Below are 27,971 nucleotides of genomic sequence, written 5' to 3'. Positions count from 1 at the left end.
TAAGCGCTTTTTCTCTACAAATTGTTAAAAAAAGCTCAAGGTATTTAATGCTTTTTGAAAATACTGCTCTTTATGAATAGACAAAAATTAATTTTAAATAACTGGGGTTTATTGGCATATAATTTTATTTTAAAGAAACTCAGGCATATTGCTGAGGATTTTCCCTTCAACAACTTAAATTTTTCTTAAACATAAAAAATTGGGGGGGGGGGGGGGGCGGTGAGGCAGTCTGTGAGGGTGTTTTTTCCTTGTTTTTTGAGGACATTTCAGTGAAAGACACTGTGACTTCTTATGCTGTTTGGTGAAAGAATTGGGTATATTATGCCAGAAACAGGAACTGCCTGATGAACTGGAAAGAAATGAAATTGTAGGGGTGATGTTACAGTAGGGATATAGATCCTGTTCCAGAGCATTTACATACGAAATTAATTTTAAGCTCATGCATTCCTCATTGTTTTTAACAGAACTAATCAAGGACTTAGCTAAGTCTGCGTTTAAGTGCTCTACTGGTTGTGGCCATAGTACAGTGATTTTTCGTGACAGAGTACTACAAGCTTAAAAAGTCAGTCTCCTTAATACAACTTCTTTGACTACAGCACAACGCATGGGGGAGGAAGGGGAGTAAAAAGCTTATCTGAACATGAAACACTAGTTGTGCCAGGTGAGCACTTCGGTCCTGGGTGAAGGTCGCAGTCCAGCCTTGCACTGCGGTACCCTGTGCAGTCACAGGGCGATGCTCTTCAGCCCAAGGCTTCCGACAGAGAGAGCCAAGACAAGATGTGATGCAGTTTTTTAGCAGGCTGACATGTAACAGGACCTTCTGAGGATGGGAGTCTTGCTTGGGAAAGCTTCAGAAACTCATAGATTAGGCAGATGAGGAATCAGACTCACTAAAAGAGGGGAAAACAGAAGCTGATGCTCCCCAAGCAGTTCTTGTTTCTTCTACAAATCCGTCGGCTCAGTGCTGCCTAAATTCCTTTGGGAAGGGTGGCGTCACTTGTAATGGTAAGACATCATTCCACGTCAGAAGAGTGTAACTTAGTCTGTGTGCTCTTGGGTGGTGTTTGTGAGCTCTGGGAAAGAACCAAATTACTTTAGAACTAAACCACATCCTGAATACCCAGCTCCTAAATAAAATATATATGACATATTGTATAATGTAGTAATAGATAATATAATATCATATAAATAATATATATAATATCTTTTCCCTAGATTTGAATCTTGCTAGGTCTGATTCTCTCATTTATATTAAAGGTGTTTGTTCTACTCTTGGATGTCTTGACAGTGTAAAGGTCTTAATGATCCCTTTCTTTTACTGTGGTGATGTAAAGTAACCTTATTAATATGAGTAAAAATTTGACTTAAGGTTTTAGGTTGTAATCTCCCTTGTGTTTAAAAGTCTTTGCACCCTTTCTCATGCTTTGTCTCTATTACAGAACAGTTTAACTGTGGGAAGGATGCACATCATTCATTTGCTCTGAGGCTAATATCACTGTTTCCCTGCAAAAATGTCATTTGTGTCACTGCATATTGTGCTCTTAAATAATATTTAATTCTGTGACCTCAGTTCACCATGCCTTCCCAATTGTCCATTAACCCTCATCTTCAAGCAGAGGCAATCTTTGCTGCATGTATGCTAGGAAGAATGCCTGATAAAATTGAAATAGGTTTCAAAAATATGATACCTTGTATGTTTGGTTCCTCTTGTACCGTTCCTTTTAATAATTCTAATTAATGCCATGCAACCTGAGAGTGAAAGTCAAAAATTGAAATTGAGGGAGGGAAGGGGCTGAGGAGGAAGGAAGAACAAACCTTTCTGACATGCACACACCAGGAAAATGCAAGATTGAAAGTAACCGTGTCAAGTTGTATCACCTTACCATGCAATTGCTCTCATTTATTCAGTAATTACCTCAGCTCTGTTTCATTTCTTGTCATGGCAAACCGACTTCCATCTTTGGTTGTTGTATAGCACTTAGATAAAACAGTGGTAGTCATTTTAGAAAAATTTGAGTTATCTGGACAAGTTAAGACATCATCTTAACACATTTCTCCTTCCACCTTTGAAACTTGTGAGAGACGGATCTGACAAAGCTTTCAACAGCTAGCAAGCTGTAAGGAGGATTTGAATAAAATTAGTAACTTGAATATAGTTAAAAGAATAAGGAAGGGCCCATATACTTTGTTGCTGTAAGGAAGAAAACTTTGCATTGCGTGGATCCTTTTTTCTCATCTCTAGCTGGTTTGTTTCTGTTTGTTTTCTTTTTTTTCCCCATTAACTGGAAATGCCTGTTATGAAACTCACTGATGATGGCATTGCGAACTTGTCTCTCTGAAGCTACCAGCTCAGTCCAAGTGGTTCCTCCCTCTCCAATCTCCCTTCCCACAAGCTTTTTTTGACATACATGGAGTGCAAATGGTTAAGTTTTTCTTCCATACCTTTTAACACTTCTGATTCCTTTTCACAACTGCCAGTTTTCCAGCTTTGTGAAGCTCTTACTGTAGGCAAATGTTGCACGTTTGGGGCTCGCTCTAAGATTCAAACTAAATTTTATGTTGACATACTGCTGTTCACACATTTAGAGCACATTTTAGGCTACGGTGTTGTTAGGGTTGAATCCACCTAACAATAAAAGGTGCAGAACATTTGGAGGGACAGGTTTAGAGCTGATCTCGGCAGTGTCATTCACTGAAAACGGTTTTACCTGTTTATCCCAACTCAGCATTTGGTCCTTATCTCCAGATTTCTTCATGTCTTTATACAGCACACTATTAGTTGCTTTCTGACTGAGATCATTAGTAACTTGTCACAGCTCACTCTTAAGAGACTTGTCAAATGCCAACTCTGCTTGTTTAGTTTATCTGGCTTGCTTGGCAGATTCTTAACCACAGGGTGCGGGATTTTATTCAGACAAATTAGTGAGCTTTTATATTGCTGAAGTTGCCTTTAAGAAAGGGTTTTACTGAACAGATTTGACTTTACTAACAAATGTTTTGAGAAATGTATGGCTAGTTCCATATTTCAGTGGTTATTCTGAAACCTAATGATGATCAAATAATTTTGGAGCATATTAATTCCTTAATGTGGGATCATCAATGGTTTCAATTTTTTCTTTTTCCTCACTAAATAATGCTGTACCGAAGAGTAAAGTTATTAGCTGTACATTTAGGCTGTCTACTTCACAAAGAATTTTTGCTGCTACACACATGCCAGTCTATTCTAGCTCCTTTGATCTGTGGGAAAGCCTGTCAGACTTCCCAGGGAAATCGTGAACACTTGGATGCTGTGGAAACTCTCCTGGGGTTCAGTTCACTGTTGTCACTGAGAGATCTTCTGTGCATTTCCGGCAGTGTTTCATCTAGAGCTGTACAACTGATTAATTATCAATTCATTAATAAGTAACAGGCGTAACTGTTGATCCTGAAGGCTTGTCTCAGGGGAATGAGATAACGTATTGCTAATATGTAGACAGCAGCTCTGCTTCGCCTGTTGTTTGCTTCTGCCGTCTTCTGGAGTTGGTGATTGCCCATGGTGGGGCGCCTGCTGCCAGCGGTCACAGTGGTGCCACGCTTGAATCAGTCAGAAACCAGTGAAGAAGAATGAAAACTTAACCCAGAGATTTTTAGGAATGTTGGGCTTCTATCTCTGAAAAAAGAACTGGGGTGAGCTTACATAAAAGTGGTCCCTGCTAAACACACGGTGTGTTATTTGCCGGAGATGTTACAGAGGTGTCCCTGTCCAGGGGACAGCTGAAGTTTCGAAAAGAATATGGATTAATACAATCCACTATGAAGCCATGTTCAGACCAGTGTGTTAACTATAGCTGGCATTTTCGCTACTGTGTGGCTTTCCACAGCACTGCTAAAATCCAGCCAAAGTGGTGGCCGCAGAACTTCTCTGCGTGTCATTGTATATTCTGGTTTGTACTGGCACTGACAGATAGCAGAATAACCCTGTGTTTGAAACAATGAGCAAGCACATCTTTTGGGCTAAATTTCCATTTCCTTGCTATCCTTACTGTAAAGCAGGATTTGCATATTTAATTCTTTTAATTTATTGAAAAATATATCCATTTAGGTTTGACAGCTTCCCAAAGAATATTTTAGATTTCCCACACTGATTGTGGGCCATATGTTAGCACTAATTATATAAATGAGACATCATAGAATTGTGACATGCTTAAATGTTCAGTGCTTTAAAGACTTCTACAAGTGCATGCTAGCTTGGGTAAGTGCTGGAAGAAGAAAAGAGGAACTGCAGGTTTTGAGCAGATGTTGGTGGCTTGGTAGGACTATCCATTGTCTTTATCTCTCTGTAAGAAGTTGCTGACAGTTTGAAGGATTTATCAGACTATTTTATGCTGCCATAGTGCAGGAAAAAATAACTTCCTTTTTGCACCTATGGGTACGCCGGAGATTCATTATATACTAGATCATATGAAATGTTGAATGCTGATAGCTTCATTTTGCTGTTGGAAGTAAACGTTAAATGAGCAGCAGTAGCTGAGTGTTTCTGCGCTTTTTTGCACGTTGTGGATGTTGCTCTGAGGTGGAGTGGCTCACAGACGTTATTTTTTTGTCAGTTAATGAAGGAATTAACTAAGAAAAAAGTAGAGGGGGGAAAAACAAATAGTTGGAAGATCAGAGCTGTAAACTGAAGGCTTGAGCACCAAGTAAGGGATTTTATAAGATCCTTTTCATTAATGTTAATGGGACAGTGTGCTGGGTATTATCTGTGAAGTTGATTATATTTTGAACAAGTTTCTAGTAAAAAGAAAAAAGTCTAGTTTCTGCTAATGCTGTCATATTATTTTTTTATTGCTCCAAGACTCAGTGATGCATACAATGGTAAAGATAGTGTCACAAAGTATATTGCACAAAAGTTTTGTCTTCGTAGTTAAAAATGAAATATGTATGCAGGCTATGCATGCAGAGCTGGTAAGCCAAAATTATGTCTGTAAGCTATTTCTGTACATTTAGCTTTAATGCTGATGCATATTTAATTGCTTGGCCTGTTTTCGCCACAGCAAGATGTGGCTGTCTTCCACTGAAGTCAGCGCCTGAAGTTGCAGCAGCCCAGTTTGATGTTTGCCTGGGAAGTGCAGTGTCCACATCTGCAAGTAGCAGGTCAGCTTAGTCTGGGGAAAACCACAAAATCCACTCTGCTTTTAGAGGAGTGTTTCTGTGCAGGGGTTCTCGGTGGGACTGTAAATGGATCAATTCACAGTTTTAGTGGCTGTGGCTGTAATTGCTATGCTGGAAACAGGGATATACTGTGTTTTTCTCTTGTGTGCAGACACCTTCTTCAACACAAAATAAATTGTTTTATTTTGCTTGTCTACTTAAACAAGCATAGAAGGGTATTTCTAATGTAATGTATTGAATTGTTTCTTAATTATAATTGTACTTTTGGCTTTCACATCTAAGATCTGACCTACACCACTTTATTTCTTGTCAGAACACTTCTGGAAAATGGAATCACAAGAAGCGATTAGTAATAATTGTGCTGAAAGTTTACTCTGCATAGTTAATTCTCAGATGCTTTGTCTGTGAAAGATGAGTATCATTTAATTTCAAATGGAAAAGCACCCATGGTTTGTAAGTGGAGTTTGAGTAGCTGTTTCATAGGAAATCTTTTTTTGGTTTTACATTAATTCAGTGTAACAGCTTAGATGGTTCATACCAGTAAGACAGGAGGGAGCAATAGAAAAACAGTTTTGGATTCATGTATCAGCAGAAGCGTATGCATGAGCAGAGGAGGAATCTAGCTTCATGATACCGTCTGTTCTATTAGCTTGTATTTTCTAGTCAACTAAAGAAACTTTTTAATGCTGAATAACTGATACTGAATAACTTTTTTTTTCCTTTTTCTATGGACTTGTGTCCTGTTGTGCTGTTTTCTATAATTTGTGTAATACTGTGAGTTCTTACTGTTTTATCAAAGGATAGCAGATTGTTTCATTTTAAATGAAGAAATCCCTTCAGATTATCCATTTTCTGCTCAGCTGCAGATTAACAGTTTTATCCAGTCACAATTGTAGGGTATATTGCCAGAAGATAATTTGTTCCCTCTGTGTCTCAGTCATGCTTATTACCTTCATTTTATTATATACTTTGAGCCTGTGAAATGATTTCTTAACTGCACTTAAAGATAGTTTGTGTAGACAGCAAAATTACTGTTCCCGCCCTCAGGATCAATTTGTAACGTGCTTTTATATAAATATTATGTGCTACACTTCAATATTGTTCATAGTCCAGAAGATAACTGCGGTGATGAGTCTTACTTAAGAAGCACGGTGAAAATGGAATTTGAAGGAAAAGGTACTTAATTAGCTGTGCTGTAATACTGCCGTCCTGTCTCTAGCAGGACTGCCGGTGCCCCCAAAGCTGCTTCTTGCACGAGGGAAATACTGGGGGGTTTAGTACAGCCATTTATTAAATGTGTTCTGCGTTTTTGCGGGGGCGGGGGGTGAGAGTAGTCATGCAATGAAGATTTTGTAGGCTTGAACTAGCAATTTAAAAAAAAAAAGATACTGACTTAGAAAGATTCACAAAGCAGGGAATAGGAGAGAAACCTAAGTGGAGAAGTAAAAGAGATATTGGTGGGTAGTCAGGCAAAGAAATTGAGAAACAAAGAAAAAAAAATAATTCACATGATCCTAAAGAAGACTGAAGGAAAGAAAAAAGGAGAGCAGGGAGAGTTGTCAGAATACAGAATAAAATGAGTTGCAAACTGTCAGATCAGGCACCCAAACTTATTGCTCTGTTAACACTGGCCTGCTTGTCTTCACTTTCTTCTTTTTCTTTTTCCCCTCTTCTCCTGTCACCTATACTGGAAAAATAGTTTGCTAGAATGAGACCACGAGGGGACTGGGCATTGCAGCTCAGAGGTGTCTTAACATCTTTATGTTGACTGCCTTATGTACATTTACTTAGGTTACCAAGGAGATATGCTCGCATGCATTTAGTTATTTCATTACCACCTTTCAACTTTATGCTGAGTAAAAGCATCATTCGAGCCTCAACAAAGCACTCCTTTTTTTTTACCTGCATGAAATATCAGGGTGGGAAAATAGGGTATGCCTAGAGAAACCTGATGCATGATAGCCCCATAATTGAGTTGCCACACACCATTCTTACTTCACTTTTTTTTAAACCTTTTCACCATTCCTGCTGAACGGATGTCAGGTTTTGAAACATTAGCACGTGGAAGCATCAACCTTTGCCACCTGAGCTAAACTGAATTTTGTAGGCATAGGAGCCAGACTCCTTAGGGATAAATACAGTGCAGCACATTGCTAAATTATGGCTCAAAATAAGATACAATAAAATACTGTCAGTATTCATATATTTGTTTATCATTCGCTTTGGTATAAATAAAAACACAATTTTCCAGTGCTGCATTTGAGATACAAGCAAGATCTCCGAGGTCTCATTTGTTAATTTTAAAGTTGCAGTTAGTTTCTTTTTTTTTAATCCACATGACTTTCCCTCCAGTTACTCTGGATGCAGTACTATGGATTTCAAGATACTCTTGCACTGTATAATGCTCTATCAGAGGTGAGGGAGCCTTAAAGCGATCAAAAATTCACACTCCTTAATGACTTTGCTGGAATGATAGGAAACCTGTGTTGCTCCGGCACTGTTAAGTCCTGCTAGCCTTATAAATATTTGTAGCTTTGATTCCTAGTTAATGTAAGGACTCTTTATACTTCTTGGCAGTATAAATGAGCCTTTAAATAGGAGCAATTGTAACCTGAACCATAGGTCCGTGTTCAAGAGGCACTCGCATGGGTGGCATCGGTGCTGGTGCGCAGGACCAGGCTGGGCTGTGTTTTGCAGCAACCCTGCCTGACCTGCGCCGCTCCAGCGCTGGCAAGGTGCTATGGTGTGCCTAAGCTCCCCCAGTTATAATTGATTTAATTATTGCAATGAGAGATATTGTCTTACCCTGTCGATTGCACTTACTTTATACAATGCTTGGTGTGACTTTCTTTTTGACTAAAATTCCCTCTTTAATAGGTATTTATATTTTGTCGTGTTGTTTAGGCAGCACATGTTCTACATTATGAAGAATAATTTGTTCAATTACATTGATTTGTTTCAGATTGGATCTGTGTATCATTCCTCCTTTTTTCTTCAGTCTGAAGACAAAATTCAATATGATTCACTCTGTTGAATGAAATCCTTTATTTCCTTCTGCATCTGTGCGTGTATGTGTGTCGGCTTTCCCCAGCCTTACCCTAAGTGCCTGTTGTGAAACTCATTGAGGTTGATCCTGGTCCCTGCGGTTTAATGCTCTCACTGCAGCTCTATGGGGTCACCACAAATCATGCCTTCCTCCAGGTTCCCCAGCGCCCGAGGCTAATGCACACTCTTTGACATCTACTGCTTAAACATAGTTAAATGTTAATACAGTAACAATTTAATACTGTTAATACATCATGTGTTCTTTAACATCGTGGGGCTTTGAGTAGTCTGCGCCTTGCGGGGTCAGATCGTGCCACCCGTACTGACTTGGAAGAACATCTCACTCTTTCAGAAGTCCTCTTGAAGTTAATGCAACTGCACGAGGAGCAGGTTTCGCTGAAGAACCAGTCCTAGGGTTGTCTTAATACTACAGGTTTGGCATGCTGCTCTCAGTTTCTTGGGAAGATTGCTTTTGCTGGAGTATGGGTTAAATACTGTACACTTGCTTCATAATACATTTAGGACTAAGACTTGTGACAATTTATTAAAAATAACTTCCACCCTTCGTAACTGTCCTGGAAAGAGCTTGGCTTACAGCCATTCAGTCTTCTCGAAGCTTCAAAACCTACATTTTTGTTCTCGTAATAGTGGTTTTAATGTAAGTGGAAATGTCAGTCTCGTCTTAAATCTTCAAAATTAAGCATAAATTTTATCTGTGGGTTTTCATAGAACTTCAATCTTTGAGATGGTGCTTTGCTTTTATAAGCCAGCTCAAAACATTTGTAATGTATCCAGAAAGTACTTTGTCAGAACTATCAAATGATGAGCTATGTTAAAAGAATTTTAAGTATTAACATGTTGTTGTAATTGCAATTACAGTTTTAAGCTCCTTTGTTAGCTATGTAGAGTATTCTTGAGAGAATATAACATGGTGCAAGTTAGTTTCCACAGGATGTGATTTGTCATATGATTATTATTTTTTTTTCCCTTCAAAGATGGTGTTTTAAAATGATGTCTTTTTACAGACTGCCTGAGAATGCCCTTTTCTGTAAAACTGCACCTTGCATGGGTGCAATGCTTTTTACTCCCGTTTCCTTCTCTAGAACATGGAGGACCCATGTAGCACCCAAGGGGATCGGTGGAAAGGAGGAGTGGAAGCTTGGACTGAATAGGCAGGAAGAGTTTGTGTCCACTGGAGCAAATCCTTGCCTGGATCTTAGGCTGGCACCCATAACTTTTGTTTCTGTCCTGTGTGGAGATGCATATACACAGCCTTCTTGGGAGGTGCCGCCTCCTCATCTGGTTATGGTCTGGAGGACAGCAACATGGTAGTTACTCCCTGCGATCGCTTAACAGAAGGCTGCGTGTTGAGCCTGAAGAATCAGTCCTCCTGTTGACCCAAGTAGTTATCAGTGTGACATAATTTAATAGAAATTCTGTTTATCATTTTAAAAAATTCTAGAAAATCACTCAGGAAACACAACATCAGGAGGGCATTGTCACCTGGGGTTATAAAGTTAGATGCTAAGAAATAAGAAAATAACAGATTTAAGGTATTAACAACTTGAATTCAGTGCACGTGAATGAGGCTATTGGTTGCTGCTGTAATAATTTGTTAAAAAGAGTGATGGACTGGAGTCTCATCGTAGCTCATTCAGATCTTTGGGCCAGACTACTGCATCTCCTCTAGGAGAACCCTGTCATGTTTACATTCACGTATTTCTTCCATGGAAAAGGCTTCAGCTGCTAGCTAAACTCAGATACATGGGCAAATTTTGATACCTGTGAGCCTGGATTTTTGAGCTGGATGGCTAAACATTCGGTCTTCCTGGCCGGTAGTAGATAAATGTGGTTTCTAGACTGGCACACAAAATACACATTGACGGTCAAGCAGTGACTTGTCTGGTATTGACCAGCTGCTTAGGGTTACACATGTACAAAAGTGCTATGCTCTGCCATGCTGGTCACCCCCTTTTTTGACAGAAGGATTAATCTACCATTAATTTATAATGGCACTACCTTGATTTTTAAGGATCCTGCCATACTGGATTTTAAAATAATTTTTAGGGATATCTTAATAGCAGGATTTTTTTGGTAGACTTGCTGTATTGCATTGATTTACTGTTTGGTTGTTGGTGTAGATTTAGAAATACACTGCTTCCACCACACAGCAGAATTCCCATATGTAGGACTGTACCTGATTGGATGTCTTTTATTTATATATTTTCATTGATTTCTTTATTCTGGATGGATTTAAAAATGCCAAGCATAAACGCACTGAGCTGCAAAACTGTGGACTAAGAGCTTTGGACTAAGGTGTGTGAAGATGATAATTTTTTTTTTTTCCAGAGTTTTGCTATATCCTAGATGCTGAATTTGCAGTGAAAACGATATGGATGCAGGATCAACCTTTACTGTTGGTGCGTGAAGTCTGATTCTTGACTAAGAAGTCAGGTCTCCTGGCATCTCAGTAGTAACAATAAATAAATAATAACAGCTGTAGGGTGGTATGGAGACAAGGAATCGTGTGTGCGTTTGTGTATTTGTGTGCATGATAAAATCTGTGTATCCAAAGATTGACTTGTCTATAGAGGCTCTTTTTTTGGCCGGAACAAGCCTTTGATTTCTTGCAGAAATCAAGACTTTAATTCAGCCCTTTCTGTTGAACTTGAGGGGTGGGTCTAAAAAGATGGTTACTTACCTCTGTCTTGCAGGAAAATAATTCCACTTACGAACATGTACCAAAAATACAATTAACCAATCTCAATACCACAGCTACCAAGCCCGCTTACAGTCAAAGCCAAAAATAGATTTGATTTGCTTTAAAGGCTGATATTCTAGTTTCATGGGAGGGTGAGGTAATGCATTGTTTTATGCTTAAAAATAATTTTGGAAATCTAAATGCAATTCAAATGTCTAATAACTATTAAATATTAAAAATTTTGAAAAATTTAATACATTTAAATATTAAATACCTGTGCTGGAGAACAAATTGCAGGGTTGAGTACTTATCTCGGTTAACATGGTTTATTTGAGTGGTTTTTTTGTCATTCTTGTGTGAACAGTAAAAGAGGTGTCGAGTGTGTATGTGAGGTCAGGACTGTTTGAGTCATGAACGCTTTTTAAAAGTGATTACGTATTTAACTGTGGGGCGGACGGCATTTTTTGAAATAACGAAACAGAAGTTATCCAGTTAATAAGAATAAAAAAGATGATCAGATTGCTGTAATCTGGTTAGCTGATTTTTCCTCATAAGGAATGTGAAACGTATTCTTGCATTTCTCATTCACGGCTCTACTTTGATGTAGGAAAACCAGTGATAAATTAAAACCTGTGTGCATTTAGTCACTGTAAATCATCTTATAAGAAGTCTTGACCAGCAGAGGGCTTCTGTCCCTGGGAAATAATCCCTCACGCCGTTATTGCCAGAGAAGAGGAGCTTTAACCACACACCTTTCCGCAGTGGTTTTCCTTCTCTTGTGGTCCTGCAGACCGGCGAGCTCTGGGGAGCTGTGCAGGATCTCGTAGCCTTCTTTGCTTGCCTTCAGGTTATACGTGGTGTCTCATCTCCTTAAGGCAGGGGAAAATGCAGTCCTTCTACAGTGGCCCCATTTTAATTATGTTAAAATGCTTTTGTTGTCGAGATGTAAATGTGAGGACAGGGAGGGATGTTTCCGAGATCTTTGGAGTTCAGACTGTGGGATAAATACAGTATTGTTGGCCAACTTATAAAAAAGTCTACCTCATTTTTTACCAGAGCAAAGCTTTATTCTTTTCATCCTGCTCTGGCGCGGAATGGCATCTCATAAAGTCTTGCTCTATTATAATTTATGTCCTTAGCAGTGTGAAAGGTGTATGCCAGTGTGGGTGCATTCAAGCAGGTTTCTGTAATGGCAAAAGCACTGATCTTACACCCTGCTAGAATTATATTTTGAATCTGTCTTTCTGCCTCATTACTGAATATTCTTTTGACGCATAGTTTTGCATTTTACCTGGCAGGCATTAGTCTTTCTTTTGGCTAGGTTTTGCATTCCTTTTATCTGTTTTATCTAGAACTCATCTCTGTTGCTTATTCTGTAGCCACAATGTGCTAAACAGCCTTAAGTCAAATATTGCCACATACACCTCTCTTCTTAAAATACCATTAACTTCGCCTGCTGCTGTGAGCCACCCAGTCAGAACCAAGCCTTTCACCTGGGTGACTGGCAGCATATGGAAAGACAACCTCTTTTGGACACATTTGGTTAAAAAGATAGTGTTTGTTCTGCCTTTCTGTGTTCAGCAGTGCCTTTTTTTCCTCTGCAGAATTGGAAGATAATAGGATTTTAAAGGGTGAGTAATTGACCGACGACCACTTCCAGCCATAGCATTTTTCTTCATATTGTGTGGCCTCAGTGCTAAGGTGAGGCACAGCCTGATTTCTTATTTCCACAGCTCGCTGCACTAAATCCCGTCGCGGCTTGGACGTTCTGCCAGCAGCACAGGGGAAACGGAAGGATGTGTAACTGGTCTGGGTTGGGGTTTTTGGTGCGTTTTTTTTGTTTGTTTGTTTTAATTGTATTGTGTATCTAGAAGGATGGTGTGCACTATCAGATGCTAAAATCAAACACAATAGGTGCAAAATTGATTTTATTGTTTGAAAATCCCATATATTTTAATATCTCCTTTTTTGATATGTGGGTTTTTTCCCCTCATCCAGAGAGAAGCTATTTTTTTGCTCCGAAGTTGTCTTTTTGGTGCAGATATTCGTATTAATTGTTGATGACTGCACTGCAGAAAGATGAAGGCTGGAGGCTGTAGATGCTCAGGAGCACAACTGAGTAAGGGCTTTTGCAGCTGAGAGAGGTTTGGGAACCTGGGAGGAAGATGGCAGTAACAGTTTAAGGCTTTGGTCATCATGGGGAAGGTTTGCAAGAAAATGAGTCAAACACTTTAATCACTCAGGAGGGTGTGAATGAATACTTTTCTCCTTTTTTTTTATGAGGATTTATTTTTTATTAGATGGTACTGGCTGTTTTCCTGTTTTCATTTCATCTTTTCCCCTTTCTAGCTTTTTCCCCCAAGCTTCCCTCCCTCTCTCCCTCCTTTCTATTGCCTCTCACTTGAGACTAAATGACTCTAACAGTAAATGACCATTTGATGAATCTTTCCTCACCATCCCCCCATATCTAATTTACCAGGGCGTGCTCTTGAGGTGGGTGGTACCCCTCTCCTCTTAGCAGGGTTTTAGATAGACTCGGCAGCTCACGATGCCCATAGACAAAGAGCATGTATGTCAAGAACATGGGGGAGCTGTGCCAGCTTAGCTTAGAGTTAGCTTAAAAGTGACTTAGTAGAAGTAGTCCTAATACCTGCCTGGACATTCTCCTTGCAGGTTGGGAGGCTTATTTAAATATACTTTGGATTGATAGGTAATCAATATAAAACTGCATTTATTTGTAACATTTGATTTATTTGTTTATGTATTAACATATTTGTTATCCTAAATACGGAAATGTGTGTCTAAGTATTTTTGCATCAGTTTCTATAGATGAGTGTAAGGCACACAGGCATAGGGCTGCGTTTTTAAATCAGAACCAAGGGTGTCAGAAGTTTTTGATGCCCCCCCCCTTTTTTTTTTTTTTACATTTACTGTGTCTGCATGAGAAAACAGTATCAAAAATGAAGCAGTTTGCTATTTTCTGGTTATTTGGATCCTTGTGGTCTTTGCTTTGACATCAGTTTTGATGTGTTCTGTAAACAATCCTTAGTAATGTAAGGATGTGTAAATATGTAGCAGTTTTAGCGCATCAAGGTTTTAGAAACTGTTCTCAGGTTGCTCTGTTAGTCTGTTATGAATGTTAAAGATTATACTGGTGGTATATGCATTAGTGTTATGTAAAACATATGCATATTAAACACAATGTGAATATATTTTGCCTTTTCTGAAGTATTTTAAAATAAATAAAAGCACTTGCAACTGAACACTTGAATGCTTTGGAGAAGAATGAGAAAGCACGTTATTGTAAAAAATGTATAATAATGATTTAACTTTGTGCATCCCTTACCTCAGCGAGTTACTTGCTTAGTTTAAAAGGTCAAATAAATTAAAAGACAAATTAATGTTAACATGTTGGTGAACTACTTACTGACTTTAATTGTAACTGTAAAAACAGATACCCTGAGGCAGATTTAAGCAGTAGCAACTAACATTGTTATGATAGCCTCAGGAAGCAAGTGTAACGGACAGGATGTTTTGTAATAAAACTGTAAAACAATTAAAATAGCTGCACAAAGCATGCTGCTTTTTAGCCTGTCCAGAGGAAAGGGCTGCGAAGGGAGTGTCAGCCAGTCACAGCATCACAGTTGTTATAAATTGCTATCTACTTTTGGAAGGGGCAAAAGATGGATAACAAAGTCGACAAGTAAATACATGCTACATAAATATGCATAAATCTATTACCATCTGCCACATTGTCCAATTTGACTGGGTTGTCTTTCTGTGTCTACCACATAAATCAGTTTAAAGCAGTTTCCCTCAAGCAATATTTTCTGTAATGAATGGGTGAAAGATCTACATTCTTGGGTTGTGACTGTAGTTCTGGTATATAATATAGAAAATACCGTATTTACCGTTTTCTCAAAAAAAGAAAGCTGTAGTCGAAAGATTTATTTGACTGTGCAGCTACTAAACTTTGCATTAGTCTTTGGAAGCCAAGCCAGGAAGTTAAATTATCAGGCTTTTTGCTTGGCTAGGAATTTTTAGTGGTTTATTTTACACAATCACTACTGCAGACAGTAAGTAAAGATTAGAAATATCAGTCTGTAAATGTACTGGTTTTGTATCCCAGCATTATGATAATTTTAAATAATAATTTTTCATAAAGTTTCATTCCTTGCTTGGTAAGCAAACATAGCTCATAATGCCACTGTTTATTCTTTGTGTCATCACTGTGATATGTCTCAGTTTAGGTCCAAGTAATTTTATTTTTCTGTCCTGTATATATATAGCACTCTTGCATTTAATCTTCTATCCAGATGTGGCCTCTGTCTCTTTAGATTCAGCTTGTACGATTTTCCTACATCCTGTTCTGGGTTTCTCTTAATAGCTACAACTATAGAATCACTGTGCTCTGCCGTATGTTCATCTGGGCTTCGTTTCTTTTACACAGAGGCTGCTTTACACTGTTCTGGCAACAAAAAGGGGCCCCAGTGAGAATGGGACTCAAGACCCAGCTGGCTTGTCTTATTTTTTATGACATACTGAATAGATTGCACCAGGATAGATAAATTTTGTTTGTTAATTTTTTTATGCAAGAAGAAAGTATTAGAATTTCCTTGTTTGCTTGTTTGTTTATAGATTGAATCTCTAAAATAAAAATTGTGAGTCTTTTTTACGTACACTTTTTTTTTCACTCCCTTCCCTGTTTAGAGATTTGTAATTACTACTGGAAAAATCGATAGTCCTCTGATTAAGGGTGTATGTTAAGACTTTACATCAAGATATTCTTTCTGATAGGAGGTTTTACTCTTAAAATGCTCATTTGTGATGGAAAAAGACAAATTTGGGTTTTCATTAGCATTCTTACAAAGAAACTGGCCTGAGTTTATATATGAAACAATCTAATAACCCATCTTCTCTCTGCAAATATTTGCCTCCGGTAAGTGAAAGATCAAAAATCTAAAATGTCTGTCAGGGTACTTCTGTGGAGCTTTGTTAAATCACTTAAGTATTTTTAGATCTGTATAGTTAGGTGTCCTTTAGTAGGTTAGAAATCTGACTTTGGATTTCTGTTTTGTAAGAATCACAGGTTTGTAGTGTAAGAAAGTTCCAATAATTTTACTAGTGCATTGCAAGTTAAAGTAATTTATAGGTAGCACTGAAACAGTTTTTTTATGTGGTAAAGATTTTTGTAGTGTTAGAAAAATAGCTTCTAATAAAAACACAGCTTCACCCCTTAATGTAGCAGAAATTTAATGTTAAAACTACAAATGAATCCACTTGGAAAAAAGTGTGCAAGAGCAGGATTAATTTTCACTTCCAATTAGCTGTCTGAAAATTGGGCATCACATATAAGCTAGTTGTCCAGCCTTTCAGCTCAGTTGTGCAAGGGAAGGGGCCGTATAGAGAAGGAATCTTCTCATCTGAAGAAAAGTGATCAGTAAGGGTGGGATACGTTTCCCCTGGGAGGGCAGGCTGGCTGTGTTGGCTGGGGAGGGAGGCTACACTTTTTGACTAACTTGTAGTTAGCTAGCGCCGAATTGGGTGAATCCCATCCTAAATGATACGAGCTTCAGGGTCTGCAATTTTTTGTATATGGCAGTTCATAAATCTCAATGTGATACTTTTTGTGCATGTGGAGTTGAGGGAACAGTGTGCTCATAATTTAAAAAAAATCTATTTTTAATATAAAATATTAATCTAAAATATGCAAATTTTCAGGTGGGTTTTGTACAGCTGGGGTATGATTTAAAGTAAAGATTCTTTTAAAAAAACAAACAAAACCCCCACCCAACTGCACATCTTAAGTCTCTGTATCTTCCTTATCGACTGACTGATACATGAAATAATAGACCCAATTATAAAGGTTTGTTTGAGAAGGGCCCTTTTCCAATCTAAAACTACTCTTTCATCAGTTCTGTGTGGTGGCTGGTTTCCTTTGAGCACATTTTGTATGTGTTTAGAGGAGAGAAGATAGTCTGGCAACTACATATCAAGGCAGGAAACCTTCTATTTCCAGATCTGCCCCAGGCTTCCTGTACGGCTGAGGAACTGATCCTGCTAACCGGAGCTGAAAAAAAAGGAGCAGGGGGAAGCTTGTTTTCTTGTGTAAGTTTTTAATGCAGTATTTTTGCTACCCGTTTTCTTGTTCATAGGATCTAATACTTACCTGCCTAGCAGGATTTTAAGAAGGTGAATTTTCTGACCAGCCTTAAGTGCTCTCCTGCAGGAGGAGTATGCATGTAGAAAGTAACTTTTAACTGTTACTGCACTATTAATCCTCAAGCAGGACTTGAGGAAATTTGTGCGGGGTACCAACCTCTGAAACGGTCTTGCTCCCTGCCCTCGATAATGAAGTAAAGAGATGAAACCCTCCTTAGAAATGAGGTAATGCGTTATTATTTTCGAGCAGCGATGGCAGGAAATGGGAAGAAAACAATTGCTCTGAAAACAATTTGAATGTTGCTCCAGACAAATAAAAGACTGAGGCGGTGGCTGACCTCTCCTGACAAACAGCTGGAGCCAAAAACGGCTACAGAGTTGTCGCTTAAGGACTTAATGGAGGAGATCTTTCAAATCAAAGAAACAGTAAACAAGGTAGATGGAGCTTTTACAGAGGTTAAAATTGAGATAGCTCAAATGAAAGCCAGCAAAATGAAATTAAAGAAAAGGTGAATCAACAGCTCTGCGTGTGTGAGGATGAATTGCTTACGTTAAAAGAGACTTCTAATCAAATCAGGTTTCTGGAATGATCTTTGAAGAATCAGGAGGATAAAAGGAGGAAAATCGAATTTGAAACTGGATACCTAGAAAAGGCTTGAAGGACATCACCCAGGGGGAGGTTTTGAAAATATTGCACTGGAGCTGATAAAAGTGAACGCCGAGAGAGGCCTCTGAAGTGGAAAGGTTACAGCTGAGCTTCCTCGCGAGTGCCCAGTAGACGTCAGCCCCTTGTATCGGAAACGTTGGGCTCACCTTGTGTATAGCAGATGATAGCGGTAAAGTTTCCTGCTGTTAGTTCTTTCAGATCACTCTCACTAGACCTTAGCGGGATGCAGGCTATCTGCCATTGATGGTTTTACAGCTTCCCTGGATGTGGGTCCTGATTTATGGCACCCTACTGAAATGGGGGTGGGTTATTGCATGACAATATGGCAATAACGGGATGAACCAGTCGGACCGTCCTGGGGCTCGGGAAGGTACCTTTTCCTACCACTAATGAATGCAAAGGCATTGTGTTTTGCAGAACCATGCATGCTTCTAAAACGTGGTGACCTGCTTAGGAGTTATTGTGATAGGCTGGATTATCTGTAAGTTATTTTAAGAAATACTGGAAAAGAGTATGCAGGAGGGTCTTCCTCTGGTAGTTTCTCCGTTTTGGTACTGATTCTGCCAGTGTGGTGAAATACGGAGCAGACAAGGAGAGAATGAGGGTCTACAGTGCCTGGCAACAGCAGAATAATTAAGGATACTCCTGTAGGTTCAGCTTGAATTGGGGTCAGGCAGCTAAGAGGAACATGAGTTTGCTCTAGAGTTGAGCCTGAAGTGCTTAGTTTGCAACTAAGTGGGAGAAATACAAAAACTAACAGGAAAAGGAAGGAATACCTCCTTGCAATTCTGCAGAAAGGAAACCTGTTTGAAATATGTAGGCGAGAAAATGGTAGGATGAAAACCTAAAATTAAGGTGAAATTAATTCTACATCAGTGGTGTTGCTTATCTTGAACTAACCACCAGTTGCCACCTTGTTAAGGATACCTTAATGAGAAAGGTAGCGTAGTTCAGTTTAACGCTAGTGTTTTGTTTGTCCTTGGAGATTTCTGAATGTATGCAAGAATCTTCATTATTCCTCTTCTGATTTATTTACTTTTTAATATTTTCTTCATTAATTTTTACTGGCATTTACAGCAGTCATTTTTTTACTTTTTATTCTGCCAGTTTGAACTAAAGTGGGTGAATTGGTTTAGAAAGAGTAAGTAATGATTCAAACTCTTTAGTCACAGTAATCAAAACGTTTCGCTAACTTGGTTTTAATTTTTGTTTTCATCTGCACTCTTAATGATTCATGCTGAAGTATATATCACACAATGTCCTCTACAAAACCTATAACCATCTTACTTTTAGAAGTTTGGTTTTTTGTTTGCTTTCGGTTGTTTGTTGTTTGGTTTTTTTTTCAGCCCAGCCATGGCAAACAAATATTGCAGACACAAATCAGAGGTTTGATTTGACTGGAGATTTTGGGTTCTGAGATAAATCAAGCATTTCAGTTTCTTGATGCTGACTAGTTATTTGCAGCTAGGTTGGGTTCTTGGGTAAGGTAGTGTTTTTGTCATTGAGAAGAGAAAGTCCTCAAGTGGTGAAGAATGCTAAACAATAGTCAGAGGAGACAAAGGAGCAAGCTGTGAGGAGCTGATATTTCCCCTGTTTCTTGGTTTTTGGGATCACTATTGTATCTTCCTACAAACTAGTAAGAATAATGAGACCAGTTAGTACCATTGTTGAACATGATCCTAGTGAGAAGGATTTTTCCCACTGGATCAAACTGAAAGTGTAGCTTGGGGATTTAACAGTTGGGAGATCTGCTGTTAGCAGATGTGCCAATCTGAATAGCTAAGTGAGAGTTTACCCCTTATTTACAGAACCCCAGTCAGTCAGTTTGGTTAAAATAAAGGTTGTAAATGTCTTCTCCTGGAGATTCTGAATTGCATTATTTAGTGGACTGGTGTGTTGTGTAGCAGCAGTCCCAAAGAAGTTGAGCAAGACATCAGAACTTTCCTTTCAGCATCATCTTATAAGAAGGTACCACTGAAGGTGAACTGTAGTGAATTCAAACTGCGAGAATGAAGAAAATAGTCTTCAAATATTTGTGTGGATTGGTTTGTTTCAGGGGAGAGCTGCAAAGTGTATTGTGGGTTTGGGAAATGCGCTAAAATGCTGTGCTTAGAAAACCAAAGACTTCATAAAAGTCACTCTTCTAAAAGGGTCACAGGAAAGGTCAGTGCATTTCTAGGTCTGCATTTGTAGGTCTTGTCACAGAGATTTTTTCTGTTTGTGTCTTTCCCTCTGCTCTTACTTGCAGGCCGTGCAGTCTCTTGAGTGCCTTGAAAATCAGCTTCAATCAAAATGTTTTTCTTTGCAGTTAATTGGCTTCCAGGTTTGTGTTCCATCTTACCCCAGAAATAGATTTAGGTGCATCTCTTTTAATTTACAGATTTCTGCATAGGTACCCTAGGTGAAGTATTGCAAGAAACTTCGATTGTTCAGACACTTCTGAAAATAAAATACTAGTGTAGGATTTCTTCACCTGGATCTTGACTATAACATGTGAAACAAGATTGTATAGTAGGTAGAAATTTGCCATTTTGGTTCCACTCTAAGTTTGCAGGCAAGTTGCCTTATATCTTTCTGTCTCTCTAGCTATAGATGTGTGTGAGAGTATGTAAAGCTAGACTAAATATATATTTATATTACATAGTTTTTAATGACAGTAGACACTAGAGCTATACCTAAATCCTGGGAATTCTTGCAGCTGAGGTAGCCAAGAGTATAAGAGGCTAGGTGGTGTTAGACGGCCTTCCCTTCTCTTTTTACTCATTGCTGTGAGAACAGCAGCTCTGCGGGGTTCAGATCTTTTCATCAACAAATAAAATAAATTTTTTTTTTTTTTAAACTTCAATAAATTGTATTCAGACTGTGTTACTGTACTGGTAGCTGTTTCAATTACCTATATTCTAGAGCATTTGGGGAGTTCTTTGTAGTAGCCTTACCCTGGTAAAATGGCTGGATGTGCTTTTGAAATGAAATCTCCAGGTTTCGTTCCACGGCACAGTTGCACCCATTTAGCGCGTTTATGCCTAGGAAAACCATGAGTTCATAACCAGCTGGTGTGAAAATGCTTTTCAGTGTGTGCTCCGAGTTGCAATGCAGAGCAAAGCTGCATACTGTAGGAGTGGTACAGCAGGCGTTGGCCACTTCTGTGCAAACCATTGCTGGAATCTCCTTTATTTTTCTAGTTCTTTACTGAGAGCTGGGTTTACCCCGAGCTTAGGCGATAATCAAAGGCTTTGGTGATTCAGTTATGGACCGGCAGTCCTGGAATGACTATGTGATGAGTAAAGATGAGTCTCCTTCGCAGTCAGAAAAGTTTTCTGACTAATTGTCGACTTAGTGCTTGGACACCCTAAGACCATGAGGCAGAGCCTCAAAAATGGTCTTGGTGGTAGCTTCACAAGGTAGGCACATCATTAAACAGGGTTCTCTTCTGCATTCGTCACCAATGGTGTGGAGAAAACCCTGGATGGTATGCACTGAGTACCTTGACACCAATAACTGAAATGCCCTCAGTCCAGGAACCTCTGACAGCCCCCTCAGCCCTCTGGGGAAAACGGAGGAGGAATCTGACAGCCACTTAAGAAGAGCGAGCAATTGCTTACTTGATGTAACTGAGTTAATTTCTAGCTGGAGTGTGAGCAGAGGTTCTCTATGTTGGTGAAGGAGCGGAGAGGCTATCGAAGCTGCCATGTCCCGTTTGTCCCAGCTGCCGTGGACAGGAGGGCTCCTCAGATGTGGATGTAGTTCCAGTGGATGCTGCTTTTCCAAAGCAATTAACTCATTTTCACCCATATTTACCAACCAGTGCGTCTGTATGGAATGCACATCTCAAAGGAAGTGGGTTTGGTGCTGTTCCTTTTTGTGTTCTCTTCACTGGAACAACTAACTCATTTTGTTGCCCTACTCATATGATGGGCAGGAGGTATTTTCTAAATTATATTTAATGTAGTGTTCATGTGCAATGGGTGTGTAATTTGCAACTTCAATGAATCCTTCCCCCCCTTCAAAATGCTGCAAAATAACAGCTCGATAAACAGACTAAGTTTTTTAGTTGGTTTTGGTATTATGAACTTTCAAGGAAAAGGCAATATCTGCTTGCATTGGGCGATGTTCCTGCTTTATGTTTTATGCCAAGATATGCAGAAGAACTTTTAAGAACGGCTTAGACAGGTGTACTCTTTGCTGTGTAAAAACCTGGCTGGAGGGCCGAGCCCAGAGAGTTGTGGTGAACGGAGTTAAATCCAGCTGGCGACCGGTCACGAGCGGTGTTCCCCAGGGCTCAGTTTTGGGGCCGGTCCTGTTCAATATCTTTATCAACGATCTGGACGAGGGGATCGAGTGCTCCCTCAGTAAGTTTGCAGATGACACCAAGCTGGGCGGGAGTGTTGATCTGCTGGAGGGTAGGAAGGCTCTGCAGAGGGACCTGGACAGGCTGGATCGATGGGCTGAGGCCAACTGTATGAGGTTCAACAAGGCCAAGTGCCGGGTCCTGCACTTCGGCCACAACCACCCCATGCAACGCTACAGGCTTGGGGAAGAGTGGCTGGAAAGCTGCCCAGAGGAAAAGGACCTGGGGGTGCTGGTTGACAGCCGGCTGAACATGAGCAGCAGTGTGCCCAGGTGGCCAAGAAGGCCAACGGCATCCTGGCCTGTATCAGAAGCAGTGTGGCCAGCAGGAGCAGGGAGGTGATCGTGCCCCTGTACTCGGCACTGGTGAGGCCGCACCTCGAATCCTGTGTTCAGTTTTGGGCCCCTCACTACAAGAAAGACATTGAGGTGCTGGAGCGTGTCCAGAGAAGGGCAACGAAGCTGGTGAAGGGCCTGGAGCACAAGTCTTATGAGGAGCGGCTGAGGGAACTGGGACTGTTTCGTCTGGAGAAGAGGAGGCTGAGGGGAGACCTCATCGCGCTCTACAACTACCTGAAAGGAGGTTGTAGCGAGGTGGGTGTTGGTCTCTTCTCCCAAGTAACTAGCGATAGGATGAGAGGAGATGGCCTCATATTGCACCAAGGGAGGTTTAGATTGGACATTAGGAGAAATTTCTTTACTGAAAGAGTGGTCAGGCCTTGGAACAGGCTGCCCAGGGAAGTGGTGGAGTCACCATCCCTGGAAGTATTTAAAAGACGTGTAGATGAGGCCCATAGGGACATGGTGTAGTGGGTATGGTGGTGTTGGGTTGACGGTTGGACTCGATGATCTTAGAGGTCTTTTCCAACCTTTATGATTCTATGATTCTAAGAATGGATGCTGTAGAAGCATAGGTAAAAGCACACTGCCACCAGGAAATGATTGCTGTTGAATTTTTTTATTTTATTTCAAGTAGATGGTCTGTTTTTGTTCACATGCAGATGAATGCCAATTTTATTCAAGATGGAGGAGGTAAATTTAAAATATGAAACAGTACTTTTAAAAGTATTCGATGATATTGAACGGTATCTAACTGAATAGTAAAGACCTGTCAAAACAGACAAGAATGTGTTCATCTGTATTTTTTTTAAAGCAGACTTTATTTGTGCTTCATTTTCAAAGTGGCACTGTAATTTTTCCGATTTTTATGAGTCCCACTTTCCAGTATGGCACCATCGCTAGGTACTTCACACTGTAGATACAACAGCTGGGTTAATTAAATAGATATGTCACAGCACTGAAGCCAGTGCCTGCTGCCATTGTACACAGGCAGCCAAGAGCTACAGCAAATAGTGTGTCGCAGAAGCATTAGCAATGCAATACCAACTGTAGTAAAAAAAACAAGCTATGGTATGAAAAATAGTAGGACAAAAAATGATGCTTTGTGTGCATTAATTGCAAGTAAATATAAAAGAGGTGAAATGTGCATTCATGATATCATAAAACAGTTATTATCGATTATGATAAATCAATAAACTGCCTTTCAGATAAATGTTAGCAATCTCAGTATGGAATTTATGGAAGATTTTCTTTCCCTGTAGCCCTACAGCATACTCCCCCCCTTTTTTTTTTTTTCTTTTTTTTTTTCCCCTCCCCCCCTCCAATATTGAAATGTCTTAACATGGTCAAAAATCCTTTAACATTTTCATAAGGAAGTTTGTTATCTCTAGTGTCTGGACCAAATTTGGAGACATCATCCATGTAAGCTTCCTGTCTATTATGTCCATTATGAAAGTTATACGCCATAGCCCCTACTCCATCTCTGAAATGCTGATGAATGTTGCTGTGTGCTTAAGATCTGCTGTGCTCTTCTCAAAAGTGGCTGTATTTCAGTGACTGCCAAAATATTCCTTTTATGTGTGTTACTTGTTTTCACAAGGTTCAGGTTAGGTATAACTACTGAGGACAAAATGTTCTTCTATGACTTTGGCTCATTGCAGACCCAGCAAAGTAGATGTGCTGTAACTGAGGAGACGAGGTCATCTCAATGAGTATGATGGAAATTGTTAATAGATTGCAGATTTTTTCCCTTAAAAGGATCAAAGCTCTATCTACAGCTGCTGGGAGGGCTACTGAGGACAGCAGCAAAAGCCGAACCTCCAGAAAGGATGGATACAGAGTAAATCCCAACACAAGCTCCTCTCTGTGGTTTGGAGGCTGATTGGCAAGTTTCCAAGGAGCAGATGGTGCCAGCAAGATTTTGTTGTTTGTTTGTGAACTACTTGCAGCATTGCAGAGTGAAGGCAGCGTGGGGCTGGTCACAATGGGCAGTACTGCTGTGGCAGAAAATGGGAAGAGTCGTGGCCGCTTGAGAGCGGCGACTGCTAAATTACACCTTCAAAATAATTCTTGGCATTTGCTGTATGAACTGGTATTGACCTGTTGTCTTAAAAGGTAATGAAAGAGCCATATAAACATCATTAATTCTGCAATAAATTGTTCAGAATTGTATAATAATACGGAACTATTATTCTAAAATCAAACCCTATTGTGCATGATCTGGGGATTCTCGAAGCATGTGGTGGTGTCAAACATCAGATCTCCAGATACTTTTGGAGAATCTCTGTATAAACATATGAAAAGCCAGATTAGAAATCTAATTGCTGAGACTTGTTAGCTATGGGACTGCATGGGCTGGCAAAAAACATTATCTTTTATTTTATGAAGTCCGCAAATTCCTGTTTTAATTTTGTAATTTAAAAAGCAGACACTAAAATAACAACCCAGGTCTCAATTCTGCAAGCTCCTAGAAATGTGAGTAGCTATCTGCACGTAATTAGACGTTGTGTTTGTACCTTTGGGAAGATGGGGTTGCCCAGGTAGAAGACCATGGGGTGTCTGGAAAGAGGGAGGTGGAAGGCAGGCTGTGGCTCTTGCAGGGCTCCTCCTCACTGGCATCCACATCCACTTAACCAACATCTTGGGGACAGCCTGTCATCAGGGCTCTCTTCTCTGCCTTCAGAAACCTGGGGGACAGCGGTTAGGATGTCCATGCTGTGCTTGCACCACGCTGCCTGCAGCCTGCAGGGTTGAGTAGTCATCAAGACAAGGGTCCTCTCACACACCAAAGTGTCCTCTGCTCGTGCCCTGCTCAGCTTCTGTTTGGAAATATGTGCATTTGAAGTCACTTAGGATATCCAAGGATTTTGGGTAGATGCATATGAAAAGGTTCATCTAAATATGTAACAGGGTGAACAGAAGATGGGGTTTGGGGGGTTTTGGTGGATTTTTTTGGTGGAATACTGTAAGTCATGAGAGAATTTGGACCCGGAGACTAAGGGAGTAATACCTAATAGTTTTAATTTGGTCAGCCATGACTGGCTAATTCAAAATTAACTCTTTATAAAGTAACTAGGTTTCAGAGGTACTGAGTAGGATTTGGAGAGTATCTGGCCTAATGCGGCTGCGCTGCCTTAGGTAGTCAGCTTGGCAAATCTGTGCCCTAAGCTTACAAGCAAATGCCAGAGCCAGTTAAAATACATGCCCAGACTAAGTTTTTGGGAATCTTTGGGAAGTGAGTGGGATACAGCAGTAAAGGGGTCTAGGTAGGACAACAGACTGGCTAACCCACCAGCCTCAGGGGATGAGCAGGCTAAGCCCCAGGCTTGGTCTGTGGTGACTCTGGTCATCCCCTCACAGCACCTGTGAAATGGTCGATAGCAAGGAACTAGTAGCTGAAAGTCATGACATTTGGGGGTGTTTTTCGTACTATATATGATGTGAAGCAGAGGTTGATAAGTAAATTAAAATATTCTAACAAAGTTTTTACTACTGTTCTAGGTGCTGTAGGTTTCACTAGACTTCAAGTTTATCTTTTTTTTTTTTTTTTCCCCTCCCCTCACTCTGGGTTTAGGTCTGTAGCAAATTTGAGTGCGCTATCCTACACATTATACTGAGTTGTGTCTTTGGAGATGTGATACAGCCTGAGATTATTCAGTGTGACAACACTTAACCTAACATAATTCAGTTCAGTGCACTGAGAAGTAGAATGATAGAATATTTTTTTTCCTAGGATGGGTACCCATCCATTGTCACTCTAGTTACCGCAGATGATCTGATAGGAACATAAGAATATAGGAGTTGCCGTACCAGATCAAACCAGTGGTCCATCTAAGTCGCTGTCCTTTCTCTTGAGACAGACTGGAGCTGGGTATTTCAGACAAAAGTGTAGAAAACCCTATAATAAATTTTGAAATGTCTTTCATATTATGGTATTTTCTTTTTAATCCTGTCAATTAGACTTTGGTCTCTGCTGTGTAGCAAAAAGACTTAAATCCTTTGTGTTTCCTAAATCTCCTCTGATGTAACACTTCATTTTCTTTCTAAACCTCATCTGAATCCTGCTGCGCTTTTGATGTCGGTGTGATGTGGTAGCAGTGCATTCCACAAATTAATTATATGTTATAAATAGGAATGTCTAATGTATCTTGTCTTGTTTCTCAAACCTCAAACATGCCTTCTATTAGATATCTCATCTTTAAGCTAAAAGGATTCCCATCAGTGTTTCCAGTCCCTACCCTGCAGGACTCTTCCAGTGCCTGTAATCATTCTAACAATTCTTCATATCTATACCTTGCGCTTGTCACAAGAATAGATCACAATATTTCATATAAAGAGTATACAGTCATTTTATATAGTAGCAACACTGTTTTTCTATAACATTTTAATGTTGGTATGAAGAATTAAGGCAAAAAGAGAGATGCTTACAGTCAGAATTATCTTTTAAATGTTTTATTCCAGATACGTGAAAATGGTGCCAGAATCATTACAGCAGTGAGAGATTGGTCCTAAAACGTATGTCAAGCACAGACAGTGATAGTAAGAGCCCCTTTCACTTTAATGGCCTTTTTTGCCTTTTAGGCTGGTATTTCTGTAGTTAATTTGCGCTCTCCTTGACTTAAGACTATTTCTTCTTGTTCTTAATCAACCCAGTTAAGTTCATATGGGATTTAAAATTATACTTAATGTATATTAATTAATGACCTAACTTAGTAGTTAGTAGTTTGCTTCTTCAGTTAGCTCAGCAACCATAATTCAAAGGGTGGTTTTTTTTTTTCAAGAGATAAAAATCCTTACTTTTGTCTTTCGATGTTCCCTCCGTCCAAGTGTTTTCAAGGAATTAAACACTCTAAATTTTTCTTTTATTCCTCTTTCCTTCCTCTTCCCCCTCTTCTCATGAACTTGCACTTTTTCAAAATTAACCAAGAACTGGTAGTCTTGAAAGCAGCCAGCACAGTCTAAGATGGCTGGTATTCATTTGCATGAATGCTGAAATGCATGCATGAGCATCTGGAGATCGCAGCAACGCCCTCTGCTCCGGCTTCAATCTGCAAATTGCTAGTAGTGCCCTTTGACGGGAGCTGTACCTGCGCGGGAGCCCGTGAACTCCTTGCACACGCTCAGCATTGGCTGTAGTGTAAGGACCAAAGTATTTAGATGAGGCATAGTAACAATGTGCCGACTTTTATTAAAAAATGTTGTGCTTATGATGAACCGCAGTGATTTTGGCTGTTGGGGGTAAATGGCTTCTTTTGTAATGTAGTGTTTGACCTATAAATCTGACCGCAACTTTGCTAGGTTCTTTTTCTACAAAACTGGCAGCCTCCACTGTCCACTTTCTTAGGCTCTAAAATAAATAATGAAAACTACCATAAACATAGGATTTGATATTGATTTTCTGGAGTTTAAGATAATCTGAGGTCTTCAGAGATCAGTATCCTTTACTGTGTCATACACATATGTATGCTGCTGCTATAAAAATAAATAACTGAAGCTCTTTAAAGTCTAGTTTGTGAAAAAGATGAAACATTTATTGGCCACTATATTTTGAACATTGTATTC

At 39.7% G+C, this 27,971-nt stretch overlaps 1 protein-coding gene across 1 annotated transcript in view; it reads left to right on the top strand.

The window, feature by feature from the left end:
* RARB (retinoic acid receptor beta) overlaps window positions 1-27,971 on the top strand; it is a 334,395-nt gene that overhangs the window by 28,405 nt on the left and 278,019 nt on the right. The window lies entirely within an intron of this gene.

The sequence above is a fragment of the Calonectris borealis genome, chromosome 2 (genome assembly GCF_964195595.1).
Source record: "Calonectris borealis chromosome 2, bCalBor7.hap1.2, whole genome shotgun sequence".
NCBI lineage: Eukaryota > Metazoa > Chordata > Aves > Procellariiformes > Procellariidae > Calonectris > Calonectris borealis.
Note: the sequence above shows the minus strand (reverse complement) of the source record. Positions and strands in the feature narration are given on the sequence as shown.